Source organism: Aplysia californica, unplaced genomic scaffold (genome assembly GCF_000002075.1).
Source record: "Aplysia californica isolate F4 #8 unplaced genomic scaffold, AplCal3.0 scaffold00011, whole genome shotgun sequence".
NCBI lineage: Eukaryota > Metazoa > Mollusca > Gastropoda > Aplysiida > Aplysiidae > Aplysia > Aplysia californica.
This window is the reverse complement of record NW_004797281.1, coordinates 1,058,791-1,073,071: the sequence shown is the minus strand read 5'-3', so window position 1 is coordinate 1,073,071 and position 14,281 is coordinate 1,058,791. Positions and strand designations below refer to the sequence as shown.

General features: G+C 39.3%; 1 protein-coding gene across 1 annotated transcript in view; it reads left to right on the top strand.

Annotated features, from left to right (window-relative positions):
• The first annotated feature begins 116 nt into the window (after nucleotides 1-116).
• Nucleotides 117-14,281, top strand: part of LOC101858079 (transcription factor mef2A) — a 22,988-nt gene continuing 8,823 nt past the window's right edge. Inside the window, exon 1 of the mRNA XM_035970297.1 lies at nucleotides 117-298. The gene's annotated coding sequence lies outside the window, so the exon portion shown is untranslated. The remainder of the gene's footprint in view (nucleotides 299-14,281) is intronic.

Here is a 14,281-nt window from a genome sequence, read left to right as displayed (position 1 = left end):
CCCACTTCCTACCAAACCACCCCCACCCGCCCCACCCTGCCCCTATCTCTCAGCCAGTACACCACAAGCCACTGTAACTGTCTGGCGCTCTGAGACCATTGAGCAGTCCCAGAAAAGCCCACACAATATCTCTTCCCTTACGATTCCCCCACGACACTGAAGATATAGCCCGCTGTGATTGTCTCCCGGGGCTAAGACAGGGGGATACTTGGGAGATACAGAGAGCTATGTCTGGATTTGCTATCATTCTCATTTCAACGTCTCTTCTTTATTTCATTCCTACCGTCTGAAGTGTAAGGTAAGAGGATCAAACTTAATTCAAGTGCATGTTCGTGATAGGTGTATATACAGCGAACTACATTTTAATGAAACATGTATACTACTATCGTGTTACGAGCATGATGTACTTCTAATACTATGTAAACCTTGCTGTTGTTTTCAAGGGATTTAGATTACGTTGTGTTGTCTTTGTGATACTTCGCTCATCACAAGTCTTTACAAACTTAAGCTAAGCGTAAGACTCCTTTGTTAATTGGGTTTTGTTTTAAGAACTCCGAAACAGCTGTTACTGTTGTACGTTAAAACATTTTATAGAATACATTATAGTCAACTTGTATATTAACTCAGGCGTTCTGACGAGGAATTGTTGGGCTTTTCTCTTGGTAGGAATGTTAAGTCCTCTTCAACCATATTCGCACTAATACAAAATCTCGGGCTGCTGCCAGGCTGCCACAATGTCGGTGTTGAGAAAGGACAGAGAACAAGAAGTATTTAACGCAGCTAAATTGGTAGTTTGGTCTCAAACAGTGGTCAACATCGTCAGTTTTAGACTCAACGTTTTGCCAGTCTTTGTATTACTAGAAAACAACTAATGGCTCTTTTAGGGGACAATCAGGTTCTGGACAAAGCTGAACTACATTTGTTTTAGAAACTAACTAAAATTGCAGTACCCCCCCCCCTCCTCTTCCGTTTTCTATCCCCCAACCTTTCCTCCTCTATAACAAAAAGAGACATAATGAACTAAGCTAATGCCCCCCACCCCTCTCCTTTCAAAAAGGAAACAAAAATATCAACCCCTACCCCTTTTTTTTTCTCTTTCTTTTCGAAACCAAGGATTGAACTTAACCAAAGAAGATGGCCCGCTAACACAAAATAATCTCTTCTGAAAAAAACAACAGACAGAGTACGCTGCTGTCGGAAACTGACGCAGGTCCTGTTAAAACAATAGTGTTCTTAGATTTTACGTTGCCAGGCTTTCGAAAGCACTATCTAATCTACAAAATGTGACAAACTCTCCATAGCCAGAATTTGGTCCTATTGGCCGTAGAAAAGGTCAGAGATCACCGTAATCATTAATTTTTGGAGGGCCAGTTTCGCTCAAGAAAATTATATTCTCCTCTCCAGATGCATTGGTCAGACATTGACAGGCGATTTATCAAATTATTATCATATTTATTGTTAAAATTACTACCCTACTCCCGATTGTAAGAATTAGTGGGTGGTTGAAGGGCACCATTAGTAAATCCTATTTCTTTTCTTTTCCTCTTTTGTTTCTGTCTGTCTGTCTTACGTTTTCCCTTGTACTAATTATTGTTATTGTGTCAATGTACTTCTCTTTACTTTTATCAACAAAGTTTGTAAGAACTTACGCGACGTATTTTCATGGGTATGACGAGGTTCTAAAGACTAGGTGAGAAAAGAAAACTTTTAACATTTATATTTGAGTATACGTATTCAATAAATAGGTTCCACTTTATTGATCCTTGAGGGGAAATTTCGGTTATAATGGCACACAAATATTTAATCAAACTTTCGATACATACATATTCAAACACACAAATATACATAGAAAGAATATTATATCAACATTATCAGATACACAATACCACATAACACAGACAATATTACAAAGACTCAATAGTGGTCTCCACTGTTTCTTTGCCAAAACCTCTGGGGCTTTTTCCGGGGGTCATACAGGTTTTATTAGGTGACCTAGTTCTACCTCATAGAAGGAAAAATAATCTATACAAATAATCACCGTGCTGGAACGTTTCCGATATTGACCTTTCGGCCCAGGAAGTCATTACCCAGCGCTGCTAGTGAGGAGGTATATAATGTGGCATGACGTGGTGGAGTCGGGCGCTCGTCAGTTTTGGGTGTATGGGGTTATTGGTATCATCTTAAAACCTGTTCATTTACCTTGCTTTTGGTGGAAAAAGTATCAATCTATGTTGAATAGAAGTCGGAATATTTGCGACTGGAGGAGGTCAGGGTTGTCTGGTTTCAGAAGTAAAATTAGTGAGGAAATGGCCACCAAAGTTTGGCGACTTCCATAGCTTGAGAGTCCTTTTCGGAAACTGAAAGTTGACATTTTGTGCGCCTCTAATCAATATTTTCAGCAAAATCCACATAGAAACGCGTTTTTTAATGAATATAAAAGGTGTTGAGCTAAAAAACAAAAACGGAAATTTAAAAAATATTGCCCAACAGTAAAAAAAAAAAAAAAAAAAAAAAAAGCCAATTTCTTTGATTCCACTATTTTGACGAGTGCCTGATTTCACCATGATGCCTCCCATAATGTGGAGATGTAGCCTGGTTGTGCTGGCAATTACTGAGGCCCGGGGAACAGCGACCAGGCAACAGTGACTGTGCTGAGCGAAAAGCTCGGGATGGTGGTACTGATCATGATCTCTATACTCTTTGTTTTTGTCTTTTGAAGCTTACATAATATTAAGTAAGAAAGATGAATGAAAATTGGTTCTCTTTAACATTAGGGTACTGTGGGAACTATTTCTAAACAATTTCTCCACAAAAATAATTCTTGTGTCAGATTCACCTCCTGGTGATTGTTTAAAGGGAACAAGATTTGTCTTTTTTTGCTCTTTCGTCTTGATGCTTCGACGATGTTTCCTAAAAGCCTTTTTGGTGGGGGGGGGGGGTTTGTGTGTGTGTATGTATGTATGTGTGTGTGTGTGTGTGTTTGTGTGTATGTTTGTGTGTACGTGTGTGTGTGTGTGTGTGTGTGTGTGTGTGTGTGTGTGTGTGTGTGTGTGTGTGTGTGTGTGTGTGTGTGTGTGTGTGGAAATCTTATGTTTAGATCCAACCCCTACCCCAATAAAGACAGAATAAAAAAAACTCAACTTTATCGTGAATCGGTAGAGATCTAGGTATCGAAAATCGGAATAAAATGTATCATCCTAAATCGTCTAGCTGTATTTGACTATACCGGGCAGTGACTGACGTCCAAATCGCTCTTTCCCGCTGCAGTCAAAATTGGGCAGAGCATTGAACCTCTCGGGTAAACTATAAGGCTTCGGGTGGTGATTGACCGCTAAAAGTTCCCGCTCCTTCGTATTTGAATGACAAGTTATACTGGCTGGAGAGAAATTGGTTCAGACAACTTAAGTCTTAAACGATGAGAACACAGGTATATTTTCTCAGGTGGGCAATAATGGTGTGTCGGTTTGAGTGGCGAGTGGACGAATGATAGGCACTAGCGAAATGAGGTCACGGGTGACTGCGCGCGTACACTTTACTGAATACACGAGGGAAGTGCAATTCATTTATGAAATGTGAGGCAGCGGGGGGAAACAGGAGCTCGTCAAAATAATGAAATCGGAGAAACGGGCATTTTTCAGCCTTTTTGGACATATTGATCGAAATTTTTCTTCTTAACCTCTTTCATGTCTATATAAAAACACAATTTAATGTGAATTTTACTGAAAAACATTAATTAAAGACTCAAAATATGTCATGTTTTAGTTTTCAAAGACTCTTTAGTATTGTGGTTACCAAACTTTGGCAGCCATTTTCTCTCTAATTTCACCACTGAAACCAGGCGCCCTCACTTTCTGCAATCGCAAATAGCTTGCACTCTGTTCAAGATATATTTATATTATTATTTAATTTATTTCATCGGAAGCAAGGAAAATAAATCAGCTTTCTGGTGATACCAACAACTCTACAGGGCCAACAATAGACGAGCGCCTGATTCCACCGTTTCGTGAAACAAATTATGTAGTATTCATTACATTGCTGATCAAGTGTACTGAAAATGGATAAATGTGTTTGTTGCTGCTGTTGTTGTTGTTGTTTTTTTTTGTTGTTTTTTTTTGGGGGGGGGGTTAATTGAGTTGTTGGGGGAGGGGGGGTTGTTCGTTATTGCTCACGCCTTAGTCTTCCTCTACTGTCATCTTTCTTTGAACTATGTGCAGATTTCTGTATGTTTTTGTATTCTGTTTTCTCCCTCATTTACTATGTTTTCTTTTCTTTACTCTTTTCATTTCTTGTCATTGTTCTTCGGTCTTTCTTAAATCATTCTTTTCTCTTCTTTCTTTCGTTCTCCTCTCTTTTTTCCTTCATTCTCCTTTGTTTCTGTCCTTCATTCTCTTGCACCCTTCTCACCATCATTCTTCAGTCTTTCTTTTGTCATTCTTTTTTTCTTTGTGTCATTGTTCAGCCATTCTTCCTCCATTCATTTCCCCCCTTTCCTCAATTGTTCTGCCTTTTTTTTCTCTAAGTAATTGAACATTAAGTGGGTACATTCTTCGGCAACGAACATAATATTATGAAATACATTAATTGTACGGTACTGAGGGCCTTCAAACCACGGTGTAGCTGCTTTCTTCGAACGACACTTATTTTGTTACAAATACTTGAAATACTTGAATTGACAGTGCTTTTCAGAGAACCCACACTTACCTTGATCTAAAATCCTATGCTACAGTATAATATGCTAATAATTTTCTTTGGTTGGGATCCAGAGCCCTTGTTTACTAGAATTACAAAGTTTTATCTGCTCAGTACCTAGTTTTGAGAAATTTAACGCTTTAAATTTTCACATGTCAGGCTTTTTCGAATGCAATTCTTTAGCTTTGAATATCTTGATAGCGCCTCCAAATAAATTTACGATTTTGATAGAGCAGATAGAACACTTGGTTTATGATTGCGTATGTTCTTAATTACTCAAAACGGCAAAATATGTCAGATAGAACTTTGTTTTTCTAAGGTAGTGTTGCTCAACACGTAGATCTAGACCAGTAATGTGGTATTCACAGTCCCTGCATGTGGGAAGGGTAGTCTGACACAACATTGATTAATTTAAATGTCAGCTGAAGTCGTTTCTGATTTTAAAGTTTAGTTTAGCTTTAGTAGAGGTTTTACGGTGCTCACAACTGCATAAGGTCATATGAGCGCCATGATTTTAAATTAATAAGGTGAATATTTGGAGTGAATTTCTTTTAGTCAGAAAACAACGTTTTATGTTACTGTTGTACGTTATACTGTATTGTAAAGCGCTCAGACCCTGTGTACTTTAATCAAGGTTGAGCGCTATATACATGTAATTTATTATTATTATTATTATTATTATTATTATTATTATTATTATTATTATTATTATTATTATTATTATTATTATTATTATTATTATTATTATTATTATTATTATTATCAACAAACGGGTGCTAAAGTTATCACAGACATTTGTGTCTTACTTTACAAATCCCCGTCCTGACATTTTCGCATCATTCTGGGAACTGGCGTCTATGGAACAGCGGGTTGGCGCTTCGCTGTCGTGCTTAGAGGACCAAATTTCGATTCCTGAGTGGGGAGAAATGTGTATCGAGCATCTTGGTCTTTCAGCTGGGATGTTGTATCTTTCTCAGCGGCGGATGGTCCTAACAAGCATGGTCGGAAGCCAGCCTCCTGAATGATTTTCGATGGGCCTAATTTTGTTTTTAATGGAAGTAATCAAAGGGGAACAACTCAAGACAAAGATGGCAACGAAAATCGCTGTGAATGTAGTGTTTTATCAGACGATAAGAAAGAGATACTCAACAAACGAAAATATAATCGAGAACAAAGTGTCATCACAGTTTACTGCCAAAGAAATAGTGAAACATACTTACATTTATTGATAGATGTCTCAGAGCATGCCCCTTTCAGAATTATAGATTTCTTATCAAATGTAATCCTCCTGGTTTTAACCCCCCCCCCCCCTGTACAGCTTCGACCTTTAAAGGGTCCACGAGGAAATATGAAATGAATGCGACTAATTTTACTAAATTGAGTTTGCAAAAAGTGAGAACTTCAGCATAATTTATTTCACCTTTCTTCCAATAGGTATCGAGTGCAATATGGATCACTTTAAGAGTAGTTCAGTAACTTAAAACGTCGTCGTTGGAAGAGTTTCAGGATACCTAAGATCAAAGGGAAGTCGAACAATAGATTCCTTCTCGTTCGAGAGTGCTCTCTGTAGAGCTCCCCCCTTCTTTGCGATAACGTAACTTTGCCTTGCTGGAAAACAATTTTTATCCCCCCTCCCCCTTTCCCAAGTTTCCACACAAACGTACAAGGCATAAAATAGCATGTTCCTACCGACCCTCTGCCTTCTCTTTCCAAGTCCCTCCTGCTTTAAATACTATTTTTAGAGAAGTGACAAATCAACTACACCAGTGCTTGTCAACCTTTTAACTGCTAGAGGCCACCTTTGCCGCCTTAATGTGGCTAACATTTTAGTACCGCCCACTTGCTTGTATTTCCAAGCTGGGCATAAAATAACACAAGTCAGTACTCGGGATCTAGAGCCTCATCGCCCAACAAATTTTTCCGAATCTGCCACAAGTGGGCAATATCCTACAGGATCTATAAAAAGAGAAGTTATGAACATTTTCTTTCTAATTTCAAGTTCTATTACAGAAACGAAGTAGAGTATCACTTTTTTCACCACCAAGGTCGAGATCTGTAATTTTATAGGAAGATCATTGAGGACACTTTTTATTTTTTTAAAGAGAGAGAGAAAGAGAGAGAGAGAGAGAGAGAGAGAGAGAGAGAGAGAGAGAGAGAGAGAGAGAGAGAGAGAGAGAACCAGTCATTCTGTGCTAAAATTTTTGCCACAGCTCAAAAAATCGATCCGTTTTACCTTGTCAAGCACATTTCAATAATCATAGAAAAGTAAGTAGAATTTACGGGCTGATTTCTATACTTAAAACGGGAGCCTTCTTATGAAAAGCCAGAAAATGCAAATTATGGGAGGTCTTTAAGTCTCATGTGTAAAGGCTACAGCAGTTCGGGCAAAGAGAGTTTATATTATTATAAAGAGGCAACTGAATTTCCACATATTCATAGTCTTTTTATAAAACCTGCCCCCGTGTATAGCTCTCGAAATAGTCATGACCGTTAGTTCGTGTTCACGCCCTCGACACCTGCATAAGAAACAGAAAACGTATAAACGTATGCGTCTGTCAGAGACGAACAGAAATGCATAGAGATTGAAAAGGGTAAGGTAGGGAAGAGGGGGGGGGGGCATTTGAAGGTGTACGAAAACGGGTGGGGTGAAAAGAAAAATGATGGGTGTTTTGTATTTCATATCGCTAGAATCCTATCTAACACAGCGTTTAATCTGCTATAAAAGTACATTGTAAAAGTCAAAGTGTGATTGCTACAGAATTATATTAAGCCATCGAACCCTCTGAGACACCAGGATAAAAATGGACTCTGTTCGGAACAGAAGTGATAAGTAAATTAATCATTTTCTTTGAAGAACTGCTTATCAGCCATGTGATATCGCCAAAAATTGATCGGTGTTGTAATATTAGTGGGCAGTGGGGCTGGTGCGGGTAATTAAAGGTATTTTTTAAACGATCGCGCTAGGAAATAATATTATAATTTATAATGTGTAGGTACGCCGTGCCAATAGGTTAGCCTCTTAAAAAGCAACGATTTTTAAAAAAATAATATGTCGTAACCGGCATTGTTCAGAACGTTTGAAAATCTCAGAGATAGAGGAGAGAGAAGCATCGTGCAACATACTATCTTTCACTTGACTCACGACTTGCCTTCCGAGATATAAAAATTACGTCATTACTTTGTTACGCCATACGTCAATACCTCTCATATCTTTTATAGCAGTTGCCAACAAATTGGTCCACATTAGACGCTTTGTCAAAACAAAAATTTTACATAACGCAGATAGTGGCATTCAAATTTTGGCAAAGTGGCCCAATTTGAACTAACAGTTTAGGACAAAAATTTTTAGCTTTAAACAACCTGGCTGTTGGTGTTGTTCCGTGTCGTCATAATTAGTAAGCGGTTCCTTTGATGTTTTACAGACCACAATTCAGTACCGAGATTTTCCGGGATCACCCCCACCCCCCCCCCCCCCCTCCCATCCACACACACACACAAACACACACAAAAAAAATCACCCACACATAGGCACCCCCCCCCACACACACACACACACACATACATATACACATACAATAAGAAACGACCCCAAGTCGGTTGGCCCGCCCGTTGCCCGCCCGTTGTCCGGCCGCCTATCTGTTCCAAGATCTCCGACACTCTGTCTCTCTCTCTCTCTCTCTCTCTCTCTCTCTCTCTCTCTCTCTCCTATCTCTCTCTCTCGTCTATCTATCTATCCATCTATCTCTCTATCTATCGATCTATTTATCTCTATCTCTCCCACATTTTTTCTCTCTCTCTCACTCACACACACACACACACACACACATACACACACGCACAAACACACACACATACACACACACACACACACACACACACACACACACACTCGCCAACCGATGAGCCACATGTCGCGAGGCCAACTCCAAGACTTCAAGCAGTCAGAAGACACCAGACAACTCGGCACTAAAACTCCCATTATGTCGCTCCTGTCGCCGTTCGTTTAGAACTGTCATGATATTAAAAGCGCGGTGGTGTGATATATAAATACGTTCACCATTCAGAACTTTAAGCGATCGTGCTCCTCTTAATTTCCGATCGTTATTTTATGTATTTAACGTTTAAAGCGAGGGAAGTTTTATTGCACTCATAATACAAGTCTAAAGTGCACATTAAATGTATCGGGAAATATCATCGAATGTGTCAGAAATAGTTCCACCAGGTGTAAGGATTTCATATGGCAGTGTTCAGAATTCTGTAAGAAGTCAGAGACACAAGAGAGACACAGAGTGCAACGCTTGAAACACGCCACTAAAATGGCACATGGAAAAGGACAGACTGCTGAATTCTTTGCTTTGATGTCGGGGGTGTTGGTGGTGCTGATATCGTTTCCACTGAATAATATGGGATTGTGATTAGTATTTCTGGCTAAGCAACAGTGTTTCTAGATTTTTTTCTTCTGAAGTGTGAAGGTGGGTATTAATCTCAAATTTACAGTATTACAATTTACAGTTGTAACATCGAATTTTAGATCTTTGTTGCCATGAGCAACCAGTTTATGGCATTGGAGCAAGACCAATTTTTAAAAACATGTTGATTAAGTTAAACATATGTCAAAGTACGTCTTGTACTCTGTACTTTCTAGTAAAGATGTTATAATATGAGAATACTTTCGAAAGTTGTCTTCTTATTCTCGTGGTACTTAAATATGGGGTTTTTGATTGTCAAAGAACAATAGATGTAAGCTGCACAAAGGAAATTGTAAAATAAATTAAGCACGGGCATCATATACCCCTAACACGAAGACATATTCTCAACAGCGTCTGTTGAAAATAAATAGCTCTGTGATAACTCTCTTTGTACAAAGCATAACGACAAAATGTAACGGATATGGCTATCAAATAACACTTAAACGAACCCAAAGTCCCCTTGGAGTCTGGAGGCAGTTTGATAGAAATAATCTTCATGTATTTCAGCAATCGAGGCTTTCTCTAGGAACAGCGGATGCAATATCCTCGAGGGCTTTCAGGAATGCATAAAAGCTGGGTACCTTTTTTGATCACCCAGTCTTGTTGCGTGCTATCAAGATATTGCAGATATAGCCGGACAGAGAAACGATTGTGGGTTCTGGCAGCCAACTGCCTGTATCTAGACTTAATGAACTGGGAGCACCAGGTAAACGCGAGCGTCTGGTTTCCTCTCTTTACAGCCGGTTGATTGTTTTCTCGTGTTTTTTAAAGTCTGTGTTGGGTATGGAACCGAGTCGAAGCTGAAAAAGATATATTGATGGATCGTAGAAACAGGATGTGACAGCAATGACGAAGGTGGTAACAAAAGCTCTAATTTTATTGTGGCGTATTCAGCTCAGTGTGTTTTACTTTTAAATTAGTTTTCCAACAAAGTTACGCTAACGTTTAATTGAATGGATTCCGGGTTCATATGCAAGACTTGTTATTTCACGTGCATTTATATAGTTAACGTCAAAGTAAGCTTATCCTTTTGTAAATTATGCTATCTACCAAGCACCAGCGGTACCTTTCCATCTACCAACCCAGCAACCTCATGTTGTGACTTCTTGTCTATCAGTTCCTGTACATATCTTAGTCTTTTCCTTTCATTCCCTGTTTGTAGAAAGTCGTATTTTGCAATGGGGAACAATGTGAAAAGGATTGAATGTGTTATATTGATGCTTTGCATGCAACGACAAAGAGTGTAACCAATCAACCTCGGTTGGCCAGTGCAATTAATCGTAATCTCCCTATTACCGTGAACACGTACTTCATAGAAGCAAGCTCCTTTATAATCTCGACAAAGTCTTCTCTGATGGTTATCCAATATACCTTTTGTGCTGCATAATAACATTTAATGGTTCGCTCCTTTGACGTAATCTTTAAAGAGTGGTTTTAAATAGGTACCTTAACAGTTTTCTTTTTAACTCTCGTTTTATAACATTTTGCCGATGTGTTATTGTCAACTGCGGAAATGAAACAGTTATGAGACTGACAATCAACTAATCATGGTTTTTCGTTCGTTCACATTTTAAGTAGCACTCGAGTGCAATCTGTGCATCAGTTCGAAGAGGTTTATACTGGGCATTAGGTTTGCAGAAAGAAAAACGAAGAGTTGAATCCGGAAGATTTTTTTCTGGAAAACTAGACTTATTATTTTTATATATCATGTATCTTTAAAATCTTAGACATCAGCGGTATTGTAGACACGTAATAAGTAAGTTAGTCTATGAGGATATTAAATGCCGACTTTGAAACACCTCTGCCACATGCAAATTTGCATGCACATTGAAAGTATTTCTGCTGTAGGGTTGAGCAGTTATGAAAGAACAACAACAACAAAAAGTCTTGTTGACAATGTTCTTGAGTTTTGTCAGTATTGGCCTCGAAACCTCAAATAGATCCAGATTATAGTGCTCGGTTTTCTAACGCTTAAAAAAATGTGGATATATGACCTATATCTGAATGTGTTATCTCTGACTCATAGGTCAACGTGTAATGACCCTGCAGCCTTCGTGGTCACGAGCTGCTGTTGCACATTCTCCTGCACACAGGCCAGTCCATGTCTTTATGTTATCCAGCTATGTTACTCTTTGTCCACCCCTGGCTCTCCTGCCCCGCATCCTATCTTCAAACACGTGCACCACAACTGTCTGATGACGTTTTAAATGACGAAAGTATTGTATTTTTCCGAATCTTGTTTTGTTAAGCAGGGTTTGTCTTGTGTGGAGAATTTGGCACACCTCATAGAAAGGCATGTTTTCTGAAATAAGGATAGGTAAATTTCACTACCACCCCTCAAACACCCCCTCCCGCAGTTCTTAAAAAATGTAAAATGGTATTTCGAGCATGAAGGCAGGTTGACCTAAATGTGACCTGACACAGAGTGGAGTCCTGTACATGGGTTCAACGTCAAGTGAGTTACAAATGGAGGACTGAAGTTTACTTCTACCGAGAAATAGAGCGCCAATGTCCAATACCACTTGTAGTATGATTATGGAGATCTACAGCCCAATCCCCTATATCACTCGAGACAGCATTCTATTGTTCCCTTATCTCTTCAGACGCGGATTTGTTCGATCTCCCTCAGATGCCGACCTCTTAGACATTGTTGGACTGACAAGCCAACGTTATGTATGATAGACTCTTAGCCGGCTGGTCGGGTCTGCATGATCGTGTCTGGTCCGAGAGTCCAACAAAACAGTGCGTTATTGAATACCAAGAGAATTTGAAAAGAATATACTTTCAATTTTAATAAAGCTAACAAGTATGCCCTTGTTTCAGTATTATATTTTATCACTCAACGTTCCTATAGTATCGCCATATAGCGTCAGTAGTCTAGTGACTAACGTCACCTGACTCGTGATCATGAAATTGTGTGTTTGGGGATTCAAGACTCAGCTTGAGCCAAGATATTGTCATTGAGAAAGGTATTTTCCGCATTCAGATGTCTCACCTCCTAAAACTTTACAGTTTTGCTAAGGGCCATAAACCTATACAAGTTTGCATAATATCTTTTTGTATGTCGTACACCATAATATATACTTCGTGCCAAAATATGCATAGAGTCACGAAAGGCATGTAACGTAGGTCTGGCATCATTCAAAGATGTGGAAACCTTTTAGGGGCATACCTTAATAATTTGGATGCATACAACTCTTCTATATTTTTCCTCGAGAGCTTCCTAGAGGGTTGTGCATCACACAGCAGTCAATTAAGATTATCGCTCCCAAAAATATATTATTTTCTTTAAACCCGGAAAACTGTGTTTCGTGTGATAATACAAAGTGGGTGTTAACAGAAAAAAAATCTTTTTTTCTCAAAATCTGTCTCTACGGACAGAGATGCAGTAATGCAAATTCTGAAAAAGTGTACCATAGTAAGTACCACATAACAAACTGCACCGAAGTCGATCATATCCCATACCCTCCCAGAGGAGTCATCGTCCATTGAGAAACGTCTGGGAGTAGACACGTTCTGTTAAGTCGCCCGTCTATTGCTGACAAATAACTCAAATAGTGGCAGATCGCCGTGCGTTTATTGTCTCAGACGACATGGTCTCCTACTGGGCAGGTAAGGTAATATTGCTCTTCTGGCTGTCTTAGACAATGTCAAATCTAGCATGATTTCTGGCTGGTTCCCTGAGTGGTTGAGCTGTCGAGAGAAAATCAACGCGTATAAGAATATTTCTCCAACTCTGTTCTGAAAGCTTGTTTCATTGCTCTTTAGACTTTACTGTAAAACACGACTGAAAGAGAGAGAGTGTGTGTGGGGGGGGGGGAGGGGACACAGGAGAATTGATGACGAACGAGTGGGGTTTTATAAAGCTTTGTCTTACTCAGCCTCGCCAGCTTTTGTGGTGCAGCAGTTAGGCGTTTGTCCGTTGCACGCGGAAAACGGGAGTTCGATTATTGTGAAGGCAAAATATGTCGAGTATGTCCATCTTTCTGTTGTGATTTGGTCGTATCCCTCACAGCTCGGGTTGACCCTGACAGATATGAATCTCCAGAATTATCCAAATTGCTTCAATGAGGGGGTTAAGAAACTGCAGTCATACTTACAATTGCAGTCGTATGAGGTATGGGTTAATGGGTTAATGGTTGCACTCTTATCTTTACTCACACACCTGAAAACGGTTTTAGAAGTTTCCAACAGGAAAACTCTGTATCATCAAGTGCATCTGCTGGGACGCTGGTTCTTATTCAGACAGGCGTGGAAGTTGCGCGCCCCCTAAATGACATAATAAATTGCGGCATGCGATTTATCGATTGTGGTTTATAAGAAGATTTTCGGGAATTGAATTAAAGGAAAAGAAATCAAACCGTGGACCGCTCAATGCTTAAAATATAGAGACAAATTGAATGCAGTTTCTGGCTGACTTGAATCAACATAATATAGGTGTTGGATATCTAGACGATACAGCAAATTATAAACATCAAAGAAAAGTTATATTTCAGCACCGGATAGAGTAGGGAGGAGGGTGAGTTGGGATGTAAGAGTTTTGGGTGGTGGGAAAATAAAATTAAGGCCAGGAGAGAAGGGTGAGGGTGCCACAAATAGAAAAAAAGGACACTTTCAATGCCTGGTGTATGAGCGCTTGAAACTTTCTCGAGTGTCGTATACATTACAGTCAGAGGATTGCGAACGCTTTTGTTCGGTTTGCTTCTTCTTTTCTATTTTAAAAAAAGTCTTCGTTTTCTCTCTCTCTCTCTGCTTTTCTTAGCATGTCACTCTAGTATTACCTTTAATGTTCGGGATTTATATTATGACACAATTATGCTTCAAGTGTCGTAGAACTCTGACTAATACTACACCAAACTGCATCGCAGGTCACATTCTCCTGATGAGATATCAGACAACCAGATAACATGGTACCTCCCTGGATCTCATTCCAGCGAGGAATGTTTGAAATTTGAGCCTGGATTTAACAACGATCCAACGACGTCTGCCACTTGGCTTGTAATGCATTAACTCTTTCACTCTTTTTGGGGGCGTAGCGGCCACATATGTCTGATCAGTAGCAGACCAAAGCAATATTGTTGCACATTTCGAACCATTGTATATAATATATCTATCTATATATA